At 32.9% G+C, this 17,843-nt stretch overlaps 1 protein-coding gene across 1 annotated transcript in view; it reads right to left on the bottom strand.

Moving 5' to 3' along the window:
* The window catches only part of LOC148948148 (uncharacterized), a 374,053-nt gene that overhangs the window by 298,508 nt on the left and 57,702 nt on the right, over nt 1-17,843 (bottom strand). The window contains exon 2 of the mRNA XM_089095709.1: nt 11,357-11,402. The gene's annotated coding sequence lies outside the window, so the exon portion shown is untranslated. The remainder of the gene's footprint in view (nt 1-11,356; nt 11,403-17,843) is intronic.

Here is a 17,843-nt window from a genome sequence, read left to right as displayed (position 1 = left end):
CCAGATGTATTTGTAATACTTCTCCTTAAGATACTTCAATTTTAAAAAAGATTTCAACTTCTAATTGTTTTCCCAGTCACTCCAGACATCCATTTTCTATGGAAAGTTTCTGTTGACAAGATTATTATCTTTGGAGCAAGCATAATAAGGGAAGTTCTCCCCTCTTAAAAACCTCGCTCTTTACACTAAACTTTGCTTTTTGTTCCAAGTATTTATGAATGACTCCTGAAACACAGGGGCCGTTTAATTAGAGTAATAAGCCTTATTAAAGTTCAAAAAATAACTTTAGCGTAACAAATGTATGAACACTTCTGTTTTAAAACACCATTTTGAAATCAAACATGAGAATTTAGTTAAAAAGAAGCTGCGGTACTTTGAACGTCTTTTGGAAGATGTTAAAAGTAGGAAAAACACAACAAAAAAGTTTTCTTTTGCAGAACAAATGAAAATGCTGTAAAATCTTTCAGAATTAGTCATTTGATTGTGAAGGCTGGTAAAAACCTTACTATTGGTGAAAATCTGATCCCCGCCGTAGCGGAAATTGATTTCTGTATGTTTCGAGAGAAAGAGGCAAAGCGAAGTAAAACAATTTCATTGTCAAACAAAACCGTTTCAAGCAGAATTAGTGATATGGTGTATCATAGGCAGGGCTTGCGCTGCCTAAGTAAAGAACGATGTTGGCACAATGTATTATTTTTTTCAGCTTTTGACCAGGGCACTTCTAATCGAAGAAGTTGTTGTAGAAACTTCAAAAAACTCATTCGATTGGAATGGCTAGTGCCCTTTTAAATGGTCGAAAGTGATTGGAAGGCCGCTAACAACCCTTCTATGCCCACCATTTCCCCAAACACATCCAATCAAAATTTTGAAATAGCCAGTTTGTTGACCGTAGTTAATTTCCACATAGAAATTATGTTTTTCAGGAGGACACTCCCATCACAGCTCTCAGGGCAAGGGTTGTTAGTTTTGCCTTGGGGGTATATAAGGTTTTTATAGAAAGCTTTGTCGTAGAAACTTCAAAAAGGGCTAATTCGATTATAAATTTTAAGGACTACTACCCTTTTAATAGTCGAAAGTGATTGGAATGCAACTAGCCCACCTCTCACGCCCACCTTTTCCCCAAACACATTTAATCATAATTTTTAGAAATCCGTTTTGTTCAACGTAGTTGTAAGTTCTGGAAATTAGGTCTTTGAGGATGCCCCCCCCACAGCCCTCAGGGTAAGGGTTGCAAGTTATGCCCTGGGGGCATATAAGTTTTTTAATAGAAAGCCTTGTCGTAGAAACTTAAAAAAGGGCTCATTCCATTGGATATTGAAATGGCTAATGCCCTTTTTAATTATCGAAAGTGATTGTAAGGCAACTAAGGCCCCTTCCATACCTACCATTTATCCAAAAACACCCAATCAAAATCGTGCTATAGTTTTTTTGTTCAATATAGTTGAGAGGTCCGGACATTATCTCTTGGAGCATGAAGTTCCCCTCATAGCTTTCAGGGAAAGGGTTGTAATTTATACCCTTGCAGCACATAAGGTTGTTATTGAAAGCTCTGTCGTAGAAACTTGAAAAAGGGCTAATTCGAATGTATATTTAAACGACTAGTGACCTTTTTAATGGTCGAAAGTGATTGTAAGGCAACTAACACCCCTTCCATGCCCATCATTTATCCAAACACATCCAATCAAAATTGTGAGATAGCCTTTTTGTTCAATATAGTTGAGAGGTCCGGAAATTAATTCTTTGAGGATTATTAAGTAAAAAAAAAAACAAGTTTTTTTTTAAATGAAAGTAAGGAGCGACATTAAAACTTAAAAAGAAAAGAAATTATTCTATATATGAAGGGGGTTGTCCCCTCCACAACGCCTCGCTCTTTACGCTAAAGTTTTTCATTTAAAAAATAATAGAGTTGTGAGAAAGTCAAACTTTAGCGTAAAGAGGGAGGCATTGAGGAAAGAACAGCCCCTTTCATATACGGAATAATTTCTGTTCGTTTTAATTTGTAACGTCGCTCCTTACTTTCAGTTAAAAAAACTTGTTTTTTTATTTAATTTTGGAACGATTTTGAATAAATGCAGGTTTTGATCTTAGCTCACCGTACATGAATAATTAAAAGAACATTTTCATATTAATTTACTTTTATTTGGTTAAATGGTTTTCTCGACAGTTGTTTAATTTTATTTACGAACGTTTTTATTAGTAATAAATATACGTAACTTACGAATTAACTTACGTAACGAACTTCTATATTCATATATTTTTGATACGTATATTAGAGGGTTCGCCCCCTAGTCAATACCTTGCTCTTTAAGCGAAATTTCCAATTTTGTTCCAATTCTTTAAAAATGACCACTTAATCACAAAGGCCGTTAATTAGAACAAATAGCTCTTATGAAAGTACTAAAAAATCTTTGGCTTAAAGAGCAAGGTATTGACTAGGGGGTGAACCCAATGATACATGTAATATTTTCTGTTCGTTTAAAGTTTTGATGTTCCTGCTGTTGTTTGCACTTGTTTTTTTATATTTAATTTCTGATCTTTTTTTAAATAATGCTGGGAAGTCCGGTGTCCCCTTCATAGCAATGTCCCTTCCCCCATGAAAACTTTCTTCATGGAAATATCCTCCCACATAACCCCCGACCCCCCCCCCACTACCAGGAAAAATCTCCCCTGAAAACGTCTGTATACTTCCCAATAACCAATACTATATGTTAACATTGGGTAAAGTTCATTACTTTCAGCCACCCCCCCGGGAACTTCGGGGGATTAAGTCATCCTAAAAGACATACTTATAATATTTTCGAACATGCTGAACAAAATGGCTATCTCAAAATTTTAATCGGGTGACTTTGGAAAAATAATGAGCGTGGGAGGGGACCTAGTTGCCCTCCATTTTCTTGGTCACTTAAAAAGGGCACTAAGCTTTTAATTTCCATTCCAATGAGCCCTCCCACGATATTCTAGGACCACTGGGTCGATACGATCACCCCCTGGGGAAAAAAAACAAATAAACACGCACCCGTGATCTTTCTTCTGGCAAAAAATGCGAAATTCCACATTTTTGTAGATAGGAGCTTGAAACCTCTACAGTAGGGTTCTCTGATACGCGGAATATGATGGTGTGATTTCATTAAGGTTCTATAGCTTTTAGAGGGTCTTTCCCTCTTTTTTCGAAAGTCAGCAAAATTTTCTCAGGCACCTAACTTTTGATGGGTAGGATTAAACTTGATGAAACTTATATATTTGAAATCAACATTAAAATCTGATTCTTTTGATGCATCTATTTGTATCAAAATATCCTTTTCTAGAGTTTCGGTTACCATTGATCGGGGTCGCTCCTTACTTACAGTTCGTTACCACTAACTGTATGATACTCCACCCACAGCATTCAAGACAAGGGTTGTGTTAGGTTGTAGGGTAAATTAAGGTATTTATTAAAAGCTTTATCGTAGACAATTGAAATAGGACTCATTCGATTGTAAATTCACTCGGCTCACGCCCTTTTACCAATCGAAAATTATTGGAGGGCAATTCATCCCCCTGCCAATTCCATCTGTTCCTGAAAAACAAGTTATCAAAATTTTTACACACCTAGTTAGTTCTATGCAATTCAAATTTTTGGACATTTAGTATTTCCTGCTTATGACCCACCCCGACAGCACTCAGGAGAGGGTTTGTAAGGTGTACCCGTGGGACATATCAGGTTTTTTTTATAGAAAACGTTGCCGTAAAAACATTAAAAGGACTCTATCCCTTAGAAATTAAAAGGGCTGGTTCCCTTTTTAATAGTCAAAAGCAATTGAAAGGTAACTAGCACCCCAACCGTACCCACCATTTATCCAAACACATACAATCAAAATTGTGAGATAGCGTTTTTGTTCAACGGAGCTGAAGAGTCAAGAAATTATATCTTTGAGGATGACCCTCACCCCACAGCCCTCAGGGCAAGGGTTGTATTGTAAGGTTTTTATTGAAAGCTTTGTCGTCAAAATTGTGAAAAAAGCCTCATTCGATTGGAAATTGAAACGACAAGTGCCCTTTTTGATAGTCAAAAGTGATTGAAGGGCAATTAGCCCCCCTCATACTTCTACCATTATCTCAAACCTATCCAATCAAAAGTTTTAGACTACCCATTTGTTCTAAGTATTTTAACTTATTGAACATTTGGTATTTATGGAGGAACCCCCCCCCCACAGCACGCCGGGGACGGGTTGTACGTTATGCCCTGGGATATAAGATTCTTAATGGCTAGTGTCTTTTTAATTGTTGAAAATAATTGGAGGGCAACTAACCCCCTGTCACGCCTCCCATTTACCCACACAAATACAGTAAAAATTTTTAGAGTTGAACGTTCTGGACATTATGTCATTGAAAAAGACAGCCCCCACAGCCCTCGGAGCCCATGTTGCCAGTTACGCCCTGAGTGCATATAGTATTTGTATGGACAGAAATGTTAACTTACACAAGGACTCAATCAATTGGGAATTGAAAGGGCTAGTGCCATTTTCCAAAGTCGAAAGAAATTTGAGAGTAACTAACCCCCTTTTTAACCCCATAGTTCCTAGAACAGCATCAATAAAACTGTTTTTATCTTCCTTCTTTTCTATATTTTTTTGTTTTATACATTATGTATGTAAGGTTGATACCCCCCCTCCCAGGGCATTCATGGACCGGTTGGGACGTTAGTTCCTGGGGACATGTAAGGTTTTTATAGAAATCATTGTCGTAGAACTTTGAAAAAGGGATCATTCGATTGGAAATTGAAATGGCTGGTGCCCTTTTTAATAGTCAAAAATGATTGGAGGGCAACTAACCCCCTCTCACACTCACTATTTCCTCAAACACATACAATCAAAATTTTGAGATAGCCATTTTTTCAACGTAGTTGAAAAAACAGTCCCTCCACAGCCCTCAGGGTTGTAAGTTATGCCCTGGGGGCATATAAGGGTTTTATAGAAAGCGACTTTTTGCAAACAATAAGTTAAAAAAAAGTAAAGAACACCATTAAACAAAAAATTCTTTTAACTGTTTTCCCTTATTCAGCCTTAAGAAATAAAAAATTAATTAAGGTTTTAAGGAACTAATATCAGCACATGTATATTAAACTGACATTACAAATTTTGTTCAGTAAATTATAAATTTTATTCTGTCTTTTAACAAAAGTAGGGGTTAAAGCCGTACTCGGATTAATGTCTGTCCATCTTCAATTTGATGTATTCTAATATCTGTTTGTTTGAGTTTTATTTATTTTTTAATACTAATTTGTGATAATTATATTCTTGGTAATTTATTTCATTCCATTTTTGTTCATTTTTGGATTAATTGAGTTCTTTACTTTTTTTTGAAAAACCTGCTTTGTACAAAAAGGTTTTCTATTAATGAAAAAAAAAAACAACATGTCGGAACAATTCAAGGTAGTGTTTGCTAAGTTAGGGCTTTAAGGTTTGTTTAAGATTTAATATTTTAGCTGTAGTTTACTTAGAGTCGGTAACTGAGAAGAGCTGCCGAAACCTTTTTGTGGGTATAAGGGGATACGGTATCTAATAAGTTTAAGAACCACTGCCTTAGGGTATGCTTAACAAAAAAACTAACTGCACTCATTTACAATCCGATCCTCTCTTAGACAGTTCACCAAACCAACAACAACAGACTTATCATTTTAATTTTTTGGCGTGGAGGGGAATTATTCTTTTAATATTTTTTCAGGTGCATAAGAGCCTTTATACACAATGAATTAGTCATCAAAAGTTAAGAACATATAAACCATGGCACAAATAACAGGAACAACGAAAAAGTCTTTCAATTTTTCAAAATTTCAGTTATATTGGTCAAAAGCTGTGGGATAACGTAATTTTAATAATTTTCAGGCACCCTCTCTCTCAAATAAGCCTTGTGCTCTATTTAGGCAAGAAAACAAAATCATGAATTCTGAAAATTTTTAACTAATTCAGAACATTACGTTTTGCATGGTAGGTGAAATAGTGTGTGCCAAAAAAGTGTACAAAAAGTGGTTTGCCTTCGGGTAAAATTTATCTCCGGGTTCTTGTTTTCTTCTTTAAATCGACATCGAAGTAAGAAGAATCACATAGAGAACCTTGAACCAAAAATTTGTTGTAGTCAATTGATCTATAGTTCCCATTTATTTAGCCTTGATTAATTTCATTATTTTTTTCTGTGGAACTAATTGACAACTAATTATATTTTACTTTCTTGCGTGAATTTGTGGTTGCTTGAAAATCCTAATTATTATGCACATCGGTCTTGTAAAATTTAAACATGTATTTACTTTAATGTTATAAATTTAAGAGGATTTTTTTCGTAAAATTTTATTTCTTCAAAATTGTTAATTATATAAAATAAAAGCATACATCCACATTGGTCATTAACCTGCGAAAAAAAAAAAACAAAAAACACGGAAAACTATACAAAAGCCGAATCCCTAATTTAAATTTGGGAATTAGCCAAAGTGGAACAGCTTTAATTCTTCATCAAGTTTTATTTTTTTAATAAAAATCACTTTTGTTCCGAAGGTTTTGTTGTAGTCTATAAACTTAGAGGCTTTTTCTAGAATACGTTGTTAAACGCTAAGGCAGAGCTAAATTAGATTAAAATACCCTTTTACGCAAATCACATTTAAATTGTATCTCACCTGTGTACACTCTTTGAGCGCGTTCAAATAGTCCAGCCATGACAAGCATTTCTTGCATAAATAACATTAGTAACACTCAAGCACATTTGTATTACTAAAGAAACTAAATTTGCTAAGGAAACTAAACACAAAAAAAATTTAAATAAAACTAATTTGATGTACTAATTGGTTGTGAGAATAATAACCACAAATCACTGAGGATACAACAATCGTCCAAAACTCCTGTAAGCACTGTTTAATGCCAGTAAAATTGTTAAAAATCACAAAAGTGTTCTCAGAATTCTAAAATGAAAGGTTTCTCATCAATATGCATTCTTTGGTGCCGGTTCAAATTTGGCGATGTAGAAAAGGTTTGGTCACAAACATCACACTTAAACGGCTTCTCACCCGTGTGAAGTCTTTGATGGGTGTTCAAACTTGATGCTGTAGAAAAGGTTTGGTCACAAACATCACACTTAAACTGTTGCTCACCTGTATGTGGTCTTTGATGGGTGATCAAATTAGATGCTCGAGAAAACATTTTATCACAAACATCACACTTAAACGGCTTTTTACCCGTATGAACTCTTTGATGGGTGTTCGAACTTGATGCTGTAGAAAAGGTTTGGTCACAAATATCGCACAGAAATGGCTTCTCACCCGTGTGCACTCTTTGATGGTTGTTCAAATTAGCTGCTCGAGAAAACGTTTTATCGCAAATTTAACACTTAAACGGGTTCTCACCGGTATGCATTCCTTGGTGCCGGTTCAAATGTGATGCTGCAAAAAAGGTTTTATTACAAACGTCACACTTAAACGGCTTCTCACCCGTGTGCACTCTTTGATGGGTGTTCAAGCCTGCTGCATGATAAAAACTTTGGTCACAAACATCACACTTAAACGGTTTTTCACCCGTATGCACTCTTTTATGAGTGTTCAAAGATGATGCTTGAGAAAACGTTTTATCACAAACGTCACACTTAAACGGTTTTTCTCCTGTCTGCACTCTTTTATGGGTGTTCAATTATGATACTGCATAAAAGATTTGTTCACAAACGTCACAATTAAACAATTTCTCACCCGTATGCACTCTTATGTGCAGCTTCAAATTCTACGTTTGAGAAAAGGACTTGTCACGTACCTCACATTTATATATTTTTTTCTTTTTATGAATTCTTAGATATCTTTTCAATCTTTCTTCCTCTTCACTTTGAAGGCGACTTTTCAAACCTGTTTTCTGATATTCTATGCGTTTTCCTTCAGATTCTGATACACAAGAAATTAAATAACTATTAGAGGATGGATTCCTTGAAACTACTAGTGACGTATTTTCCTGTAAGTAAAGTCCAGACACGTGTGGTGAAAAGTGACCTAGAATTTTAAGAGTGTACAAAGTTAACGAAATAACACAGAAAATCAAAACTCTCAAAACCAAAACAAATGCATATTTTTCAAGATTTTTTGAATGTCACCAGAGTTAAAAACAGAAAAAAACAGTAAATCTTTAAAAACAAACAACAAAAAAACAAATACATATCTTTCAAAATGTTTTGAAAGTCTACAGAGTTAAAAACAGAAAAAAAACAGTATATCTTTAAAAAAAACAAAAAACAAAGACATATCTTTCAAAATGTTTTGAAAGTCTACAAAGTTAAAAACAGAAAATAACAGTAAATCTTTCAATAGGTTACAAATAATTGTATCCTAAATAATTTTATTGTAATTGTAACAACAAATGACTTTATTTTCGCTCCCTCTTCTCTTCCTCGTCGAGATATTAGCTATACGCGATTTCGAGATCACCTGATATCGTAATATTAGGGTTTTACAATTTACATTATTTATAATTAGATGTTAGGCTTATATAATTGGTCACTCTAATACACCGACATAGCAAAAAAGAAACCTTAAAATAGCAAGAACCAGGCCTTCTTTAAAATTAAACCATAAGTAACCAAGCGTCAATAGTCCGACAAATATCAGGAATTACTGCAACAAGAAGAGATGTAACAAGAACAAGAAGAACAAATTCAGGATAATCTGGTCGCACATAGTGGCACCGCCATCAGCATTTGGGTACTTTTGAATCGTTTAAAAAAAAATTTCCTTTTAAATAAAGAGTCAGGCTGGAGTAAATTGCGAGCATATTTATTTGCTGTGTTTTACTATTTGTATAGAGACCATGCACATATTTTAGGCTCAAAATTTCTAATGAACTGTGAAGAATAAATACGTTGTTCTAGTTCACAGTTCATCGGCTATAAGCAAATTGTTAAATAAAACAATATTTAGGCTGTCACTGATAACTGGTCAAAGGTGACTGATAACTGGTGATTGAAAACGGAGCTTTTAAGAACTCATCATCGTGTATTTACATGCAGAAAACTTTTTTTCACTTTGTATTAAAAGAATTCATCTCTCTGAGGAAAACGTGACTTTCATCTTCTTTTTTTAATCCAATGAGACTCCCTATGCTCTTCTAGCTAAATATATAAAATAACTTGTTCCTAAACAGACAAAAAACTTTTGACTTCATCTGCACAAAATGAATTCAGTGTATTTGTTTGAATCTTGTTGTTATAGTAAATTAATACTCTGCACTGAAAAATTTAAGTGGACAGTTCATGTAAAATCAGCGCCAATTCTGCACTTCTTTGCAATTGAACTTCAAATCAAAGTAATATAGCGACTCAGTTCTTTATAACTAAATTTGAAGAGAAATATACACTATATTAATGGATAAAAAAATTTGTATAGAATTGTAGTTTTAAGGCTTATTATCAAGCTCTTTGAAAATAATAAAACCTGCAAAACTACTTTCAAGTGAAAATTTAAAAATGTTCATCAAAGACCACAAAAGTATTTTAGCAAACTCCTGCACATCGGAAAAATATAAACAAAAATTGCATCTTAAGATTAAGTCTCTTTGTCCTTTTTTTGTCCAATAAATTAATATCTAATACATTTCAATCAAGAAAAATACAATGTTTAAGATATGCCTTCATTGTTAAAAAATTAGGGTTGCAATTCCTGGGTGTCGTATCCAAATTTACAAGGTCCTGAAATGCTAGGTATATTGAGAAAGGAAACATCTTCTAGTTTTGGCGACAAATAATGGTTTGGAAAATGAAAGGGCTTCTCAAGATCACATGGTAAAGCGTCTTCAAACTCTAAAACATATTTTTAATTAAACCGAAATATAAAAATTTAACACTAAAACTTACTAAACAAATGTGACTGCTTTTTCTTTTTAGTCACGTGTAAAAACGTAAATATACAGGCATTATATGTATACATGAAATCAGATGTATAGGCCATTCAGTTTTGGTCTCAGATTATTTTTAAAATTTACTTCTCACAAAGCCAAAGAAAATGTGAAACATTCAACGAAATTCATTGACATAGAACAAGCAAAAACCTGAAATTCATAAAACAAAACTCATTACATAGAACTAATAGCTGGATAAACGTGATTTTAAGATAATATACTATATAAAAGGAATATTGAATAAAAAAATATAGCTAAAAAATTAAAATTTCACAGTTTAACAATCACAAAAAAATTTACACAACTAAAGACAAAAAAATACCAATTACTTGGGGGGGGGGTTTCAATTAGTTCCTAAACAATAGAATACAAAATATAGTCTCCCAAAGTTTAAAAGCCGAATTCAACTAACTTTATTCCTCTCTTACATGTCTATTAACTTGATATTCCCATCTGAAGCCCCAGGACTATCCCTGCTTTGGTGGTAATACATTGTTCATCATGCCTGTACAGGGGAGAAGATTGATAGACAAATATCACTACGAGATGATTACTTGACTCACCACACTTAAAAATAAAAGCTAAAAATCTGAATTTAAAAATATTTTCTTGCACAAAAAAAGCCATTTATATAACCCCTGACCTCGTAATAGCTCGATCCAAAAAAATATGCAGTTTCATTTTTTTTCCTTAGGACCACTTAATGAGAAGGGATAAAAAAAGGGACGATTATTTTCTAGAGAAAAGCAGCTTTTCTTTTTTTCAATTCAATTCAGATTGATTTTAGTAATACATTACATTTAAATTACAAACACACATACACACAAATACTTTAATAAAATAAATTCTAAACCATGATCCATATTTATTTGGCCCTTTAGGACAAACCTGTTGAGGAAACATTAAATAACACTGTTAATAAGGTCACGTAGTGGCGGTTCTCCATTTAAAAGTCAGCTCGAACTCAAATTACCCCCAAACAATTCAAATAAAAACACTAAAACTAACTTTTTTTCTGTAACAGAAAATTTAACTATTTAGAATTGCCGTTTTCGATGAAAGAGTCCTCAGAAACTGTGATGATATCAGCCATTTTTGGAATACATGGCAAGTCCATGAAAGATCTTGGAACGGAGTTAATGCAAATTATGAGAAGTATTATACTATCATCAACACTTGGATACAACACAGATTTAACTCAGGAAAGTTCTAAAATACAAAAGATATAATTATTAATGACAAATAATGACTCTTAACTACAACAAAGCATATCCTGTCTTAACAAAGCTGGAAACATACAGTGGTCCAACAGACAAAGACATTAGAAATCTGATTACGGTATCAAATTTAAGAAGAGGATGCAAAGATTAAATATTGTCTTCTGACTGAACTCTATTTTTAAAGTTAAGCTGTTTATTTTATTTTACAGAAAGCTTTCACTGTAAAAAAAAGGAAATACTATACTATCATCAACACTTGAATACGACACAGATTTAAGTCAGGAAAGTCCTAAAATACAAAAGATATAATGATTGATGACAAATAATGACTTTTAACACAGCTTTTAGCTTGTTCTGTTAGCTGTATTATTTTATTAAACTCGCCAAGCCAAAAATTATTAGGTTGGAAAATTTGGTTTAACTCCTGTAGTGAAAGCTTTATTCATTATTTTATTCCTTAAAACACAACAAAGTGTAGGCCTATTATAGTAATTAAAAAAACTAGTTTTTTAACTGAAAGTAAGAAGCAACAATAAATCTTAAAATGAACAGAAATTATTCCGTATACGAAAGGGACTGTCCCCTCCTCAACGCCTCATTCTTTACGCTAGTAGAGTGTAACGTTCCATTTTGCGTACATTATGTTCCTTGCCGTGCTTTTTGGGTACATTGTGTTCCTTGCCATGCTATTTGCTCAGACCTATACACCTTTTCAAAGATCACACGAGATTGTGTAATGCAACCAGACGGGTTTCTGAGCCAACACTTATTTTTTGGAAAATTGCCTTTAGTCAGGACTAGTTTGTTAGGAATGTGTCGCTGCTAATTAAAGAATAGGTTGCTACACTCAGAATTGATTGATTGGTATATGGTGTTAAATCATTTAACAAAAAATAACTATATTTGCAAAAAAAGGGTATAGCATTTGGGAATTGGACTATATGAACGATCTTAATTGTTGATTAAATAATAGGGGTGTGAATGATCCTAATTAGTGATCGGATCGTATGAAGGTGGTAAAAAAGGGTTAAGCTGATTAGCAGTTAAGGTAAAACCGAGGGGTTGTTAACTCATAGCTTATTAATTTTACATTTGGAATAGTATAAATCTATGGGAATGATTAACGATGAAAAAATGGTCTTGTGAGTTGACATAGCTTTACTTCACCGATGTGTTCTGTATAATACACAATTACCGTTGGAACAGTGTTGTCAATATAAAACCTGGTCTAACGTCATAGTATACTAAAAAGTTGATACTAATAGAGATGTAGACGTCAAGAAAAGAATTTTAATATTGAAATTCAGAACAACCCTTAGAAATCCATGCAAATCAAGTAGTGAGGTGTATATGAGTATGAACCGTCAAAGATCATAAGTACCAATGACCCTAACCACCAGGGCCCCCTCCCTCCAACGTTTTGGGCCCCCTCCCCTTGCCCCCCCCCCCATTTTTTATACTTTTTTTAAGTTTTTTTAACTTCTTTTTTATTATTTTTTTGCCACTGTTACATTCTGAAGATGTTTCAAAGTCCATTTTGGATTTCTTTCGTTGAAATGTAAGAGTTGGAATATTTCAGTAGTGTTTTCTCGTGGTTTACCTTGCCACTGTTACATTCTCTTGATGTGTCAAAGTTCATTTTGGATTTTTTTTTGTTGAAATGTAAGAGTCGGAATATTTCAGTATTGTTTCGTCGTGGTTTACCATGTCACTGTTACATTCTGAAGATGTTTCAAAGTTCATTTAGGATTTTTTTCGTTGAAATGCAAGAGTTGGAATATTTCAATAGTGTTTTGTCGTGGTTACCTTGTCACTGTTACATTTTCTTGATGTTTCAAAGTTCATTTTAGATTTTTTTTTCCTTGAAATGTAAGTTGGAATATTTCGGTAGTGTTTCGTCGTGGTTTACCTTGTCACTGTTACATTCTCTTGATATTTCAAAGATCACTTTGGATTTCTTTCGTAGAAATGTAAGAGTTGGAATATTTCAGTAGTGTTTGTCGGGGTTTACCTTGTCACTATTACACTCTGAAGATGTTTCAAAGTTCATTTTGGATTTCTTTCGTTAAAATGTAAGAATTGGAATATTTCAGTAGTGTTTGTCGTGATTTACCTTGTCACTGTAACATTCTGAAGATGTTTCAAAGTTCATTTTTGATATTTTTCGTTGAACTGTATGAGTTGGAATATTTCAGTAGAACCTACTGTTTTCTCGTGGTTTAACTTATCACTGTTACATTCTCTTGATGCATCAAAGTTCATTTCAGATTTTTTTTTACCCTTGAAATGTAAGAGTTGGAATATTTCAGTAGTGTTTTGTTGTGGTTTACCTTGTCACTGTTACAATCTCTTGATGTTTTAAAGTTCATATTGGATTTAATTCGTTGAAATGTAAGAGTTGTAATGTTTCAGTAGTGTTGGTCGAGGTTTACCTTGTCACTGTTACATTCTCTTGATGATTCAAAGTTCATTTTGGACTTCATTCGTTGAAATGTAAGAGTTGGCATATTTCAGTACTGTTTTCTCGTGATTTACCTTGTTACTGTTACATTGTCGTGATGTTTCAAAGTTCATATTGGATTTTTTATCGTTGAAATGCAAGAGTTGGATTATTTCAGTAGTGTTTAGTCGTGGTTTAACTTGTCACTGTTATATTCTCTTGATTTTTCAAAGTTCATTTTGGATTTATTTTCTTCTAACTGTAAGAGTTGGAATATTTCAGTAGTGTTTTGTCGTGGTGATGCTTCAAATTCCATTTTGGATTTTTTTCGTTTAAATGCAAGAGTTGGAATATTTCAGTAGTGTTTTGTCGTGGTTTACCATGTCACTGTTACATTCTCTTGATGTTTCAAAGTTCATTTTAGATTTTTTTTTGTTGAAATATAAGAGTTGGAATATTTCAGTAGTATGTTTCAAGGTTTACCTTGTTACCGTTACATTCTCTTGATGTTTCAAAGTTCATCTGGGATCTTTTTCGTTGAAATGCCAGAGTTGGAATATTTCAGTAGTGTTTTGTCATGGTTTACCATGTCACTGTTACATTCTCTTGATGTTTCAAAGTTCATTTTAGATTTATTTTCGTCGAACTGTAAGAGTTGAAATATTTCAGTAGTGTTTTGTCGTGGTTTACCTTGTCACTGTTACATTCTCTTGATGCTTCAAAGTTCATTTGGATCTTTTTATTTGAAATGAAAGAGTTGGAATATTTCAGTAGTGTTTTGTCGTGGTTTACCATGTCACTGTTACATTCTCTTGATGTTTCAAAGTTCATTTTAGATTTTTTTTTTTGTTGAAATATAAGAGTTGGAATATTTCAGTAGTATTTTTCAAGGTTTACCTTGTTACTGTTACATTCTCTTGATGTTTCAAAGTTCATCTGGGATCTTTTTTGTTGAAATGCCAGAGTTGGAATATTTCAGTAGTGTTTTGTCGCGGTTAACCTTGTCATTGTTACATTCTTTCGATGTTTCAAAGTTCAATTTGGATTTTTTTTTCGTTGAAATGTAAGAGTTGGAATATTTCAGTAATGTTTTGTCGTGGTTTACCTTGTCACTGTTACATTCTGAAGATGTTTCAAAGTTCATTATGGATTTTTTTGCTGAAATTTAAGAGTTGGAATATTTCAGTACTGTTTTCTCGTGGCTTACCTTGTTACTGTTACATTCTCTTGCTGTTTCAAATTTCATTTTGGATTTTATTTCGTTGAAATGCAAAAGTTGGATTATTTCAGTAGTGTTTTGTCTTGGTTTAATTGTGCCACTGTTACATTGTCTTGAATTTTAAAAGTTTATTTTGGATTTTTTCGTTGAAATGCAGGAGTTTTATTATTTCAGTAGTTTTTGTCGTGGTTTACATTGTCACTGTTACATCCACCTGATGTTTCAATGTTCATTGTGGATTTCTTTAAGTAAAATGTAGGAATTGGAATGTTTCAGTAGTTTTTTTTCGTGGTTTACCTTGTCACTGTTACATTCTCTTGATGTTTTAAATTTCATTTTAGGTTTTTTTTTGTTGAAATGTAGGAGTTGGAAAATTCCAGTAGTGTTTTGTCGTGGTTTACCTTGTCACTGTTACATTCTCTTGATAATTCAAAGTTCATTTTGGATTTCTTTCGTTTAAATGTAAGAATTGGAATATTTCAGTAGTGTTTCGTCGTGGTTTACCTTGTCACTGTTACATTCTCTTGGTTTTTCAAAGTTCATTTTGGATTTATCTCGTTGAAACGTAGGAGTTGGAATATATTAGTAGTGTTTTGTCGTAATTTACATTATCACCATTACATTCTCTTGATGTTTCAAAGCTCATTTTAGATTTTTTTTTTGTTGAACTGTAAGATTTGGATTATTCAACTAGTGTTTTGTGATGGTTTACCTAGTCATTGTTACATTCTCTTGATTTTTCAAAGTTTATTTTGGATTTCTTTCGTTCAAATGTAAGAGTTGGAATATTTCAGTAGTGTTTTGTCGTGGTTTACCCTGTCACTGTTACATTCTATTGATTTTTCAAAGTTCATTTTGGATTTCTTTCGTTGAAACGTAGGAGTTGGAATATTTCAGTAGTGTTTTGTCGTGGTTTAACTTGTCACTGTTACACTGTGAAGATGTTTAAAAGTTCATTTTAGATTTTTTTTTTCCTTGAAATGTAAGAGTTGCAATATTTCAGTAGTGTTTATTCATGGTTTACCTTGTCACTGTTACATTCTCTTGATGTTTTAAAGTTCATTTTAGATTTTCTTTTTGTTGAAATGTATGAGTTGGAATATTTCAGTAGTGTTTTGTCGTGGTTTACCTTGTCACTCTTACATTCTCTTGATGTTTCAAAGTTCATTTTGGATTTTTTTCGTTGAAATGTAAGACTTGGATTATTTCAGTAGTGTTTTGTCGTTGTTTACCTTGTCACTGTTACATTCACTTGATCTTTCAAAGTTCATTTTGGATTTCTTTCGTTGAAATGTAAGAGTTGGAATATTTCAGTAGTGTTTCGTCGTGGTTTACCTAGTCACTGTTACATTCTCTTGGTTTTTCAAAGTTTATTTTGGATTTCTTTCGTTAAAATGTAGGAGTTGGAATATTTCAGTAGTTTAGTCGTGGTTTAACTTGTCACTATTACATTCTCTTGATTTTTCAAATTTCATTTTTGATTTTTTTTTTGTTGAAATGCAATAGTTGGATTATTTCTGTGGTATTTTTTCGTGGTTTACATTGTTACTGTTACATTCTCTTGATTTTTCAAAGTTTATTTTGGATTTATTTCGTTCAAATGTAAGAGTTTGAATATTTCAGTAGTGTTTTGTCGTGGTTTACATTGTCACTGTGACATCCTCTTGATTTTTCAAAGTTCATTTTGGATTTCTTTCGTTGAAACGTAGGAGTTGGAATATTTCAGTAGTGTTTTGTCGTGGTTTACCTTGTCACTGTTACACTGTGAAGATGTTTAAAAGTTCATTTTAGATTTTTTTTTCCTTGAAATGTAAGAGTTGCAATATTTCAGTAGTGTTTTGTCGTGGTTTACCTTGTAACTGTTACATTCTCTTGATGTTTCAAAGTTCATTTTGGTTTTTTTTTCGTTGAAATTTAAGATTTGGAATATTTCAGTAGTGTTTGTCGTGGTTTACCTTTTCACTGTTACATTCTGAAGATGTTTAAAAGTTCATTTTGGATTTTTTTCGTTGAAATGCAAGAGTTGGATAATTTCCGTGGTGTTTTGTCGTGGTTTATCTTGTCACTCTTACATTCTATTGATGTTTCAAAGTTCATTTTTGATTTTTTTTTTGTTGAAATGTAAGAGTTGGATTATTTCAGTAGTGTTTTGTCGTGGATTATCTTGTCACAGTTACATTCTCTTGATGTTTCAAAGCTCATTATATATTTTTTTTGTTCCTTGAAAAGTATAAACTGGAATATTTCAATAGCGTTTTGTCGTGGTTTACCTTGCCACAATTACATTCTTTTTATGTTTCAAAGTTCATTTTTTATTTTCTTTGCTATAATGTAAGAGTTAGATTATTTCAGTAGTGTTTTGTCGTGGTTTACCTTGTCACTGTTACATTCTGAAGATGTTTCAAAGTTCATATTAGATTTTTTTCCCCTTGAAATGTAAGAATTGGAATATTTCAGTAGTGTTTTGTCGTGGTTTACCTTGTCACTGTTACATTTTCATGATTTTTCAAAGTTCATTTTGGATTTCTTTCGTTAAAATGTAAGAGTTGGAATATTTCAGTAGTGTTTGTCGTGGTTTACCTTTTCACTGTTACATTCTGAAGATGTTTCAAAGTTCATTTTGGATTTTTTCGTTGAAATGTAATAGTTGGAATATTTCAGTACTGTTTTCTCGTGGTTTACCTTGTTACTGATACATTCTCTTTATGTTTCAAAGTTCATTTTAGATTTTTTTTTCCTTGAAATGTAAGAGTTGGAATATTTCAGTACTGTTTTCTCGTGGTTTACATTGGCACTGTTACATATCTTGATGGTTCAAAGTTCATTTTGTTTTTCGTTGAACTGTAAGAGTTGGAATATTTCAGTACTGTTTTCTCGTGGTTTACATTGGCACTGTTACATATCTTGATGGTTCAAAGTTCATTTTAGATTTTTTTTATTGAAATTTAAAAGTTGGAATATTTCAGTAGTGTTTTGTTGTGGTTAATCTTGTCAATGTTACATTCTCTTGATGTTTCAAAGTTCATTTTGGATTTCTTTCGTTGACATGTAAGAGTTGGAGTTTTTCAGTA

This window comes from Artemia sp. Qi Xiang Cuo, chromosome 10, assembly GCF_049724085.1.
Source record: "Artemia sp. Qi Xiang Cuo chromosome 10, ASM4972408v1, whole genome shotgun sequence".
NCBI lineage: Eukaryota > Metazoa > Arthropoda > Branchiopoda > Anostraca > Artemiidae > Artemia > Artemia sp. Qi Xiang Cuo.
The sequence above is the reverse complement of the archived record's forward strand: the minus strand, read 5'-3'. Positions and strand labels throughout refer to the sequence as shown.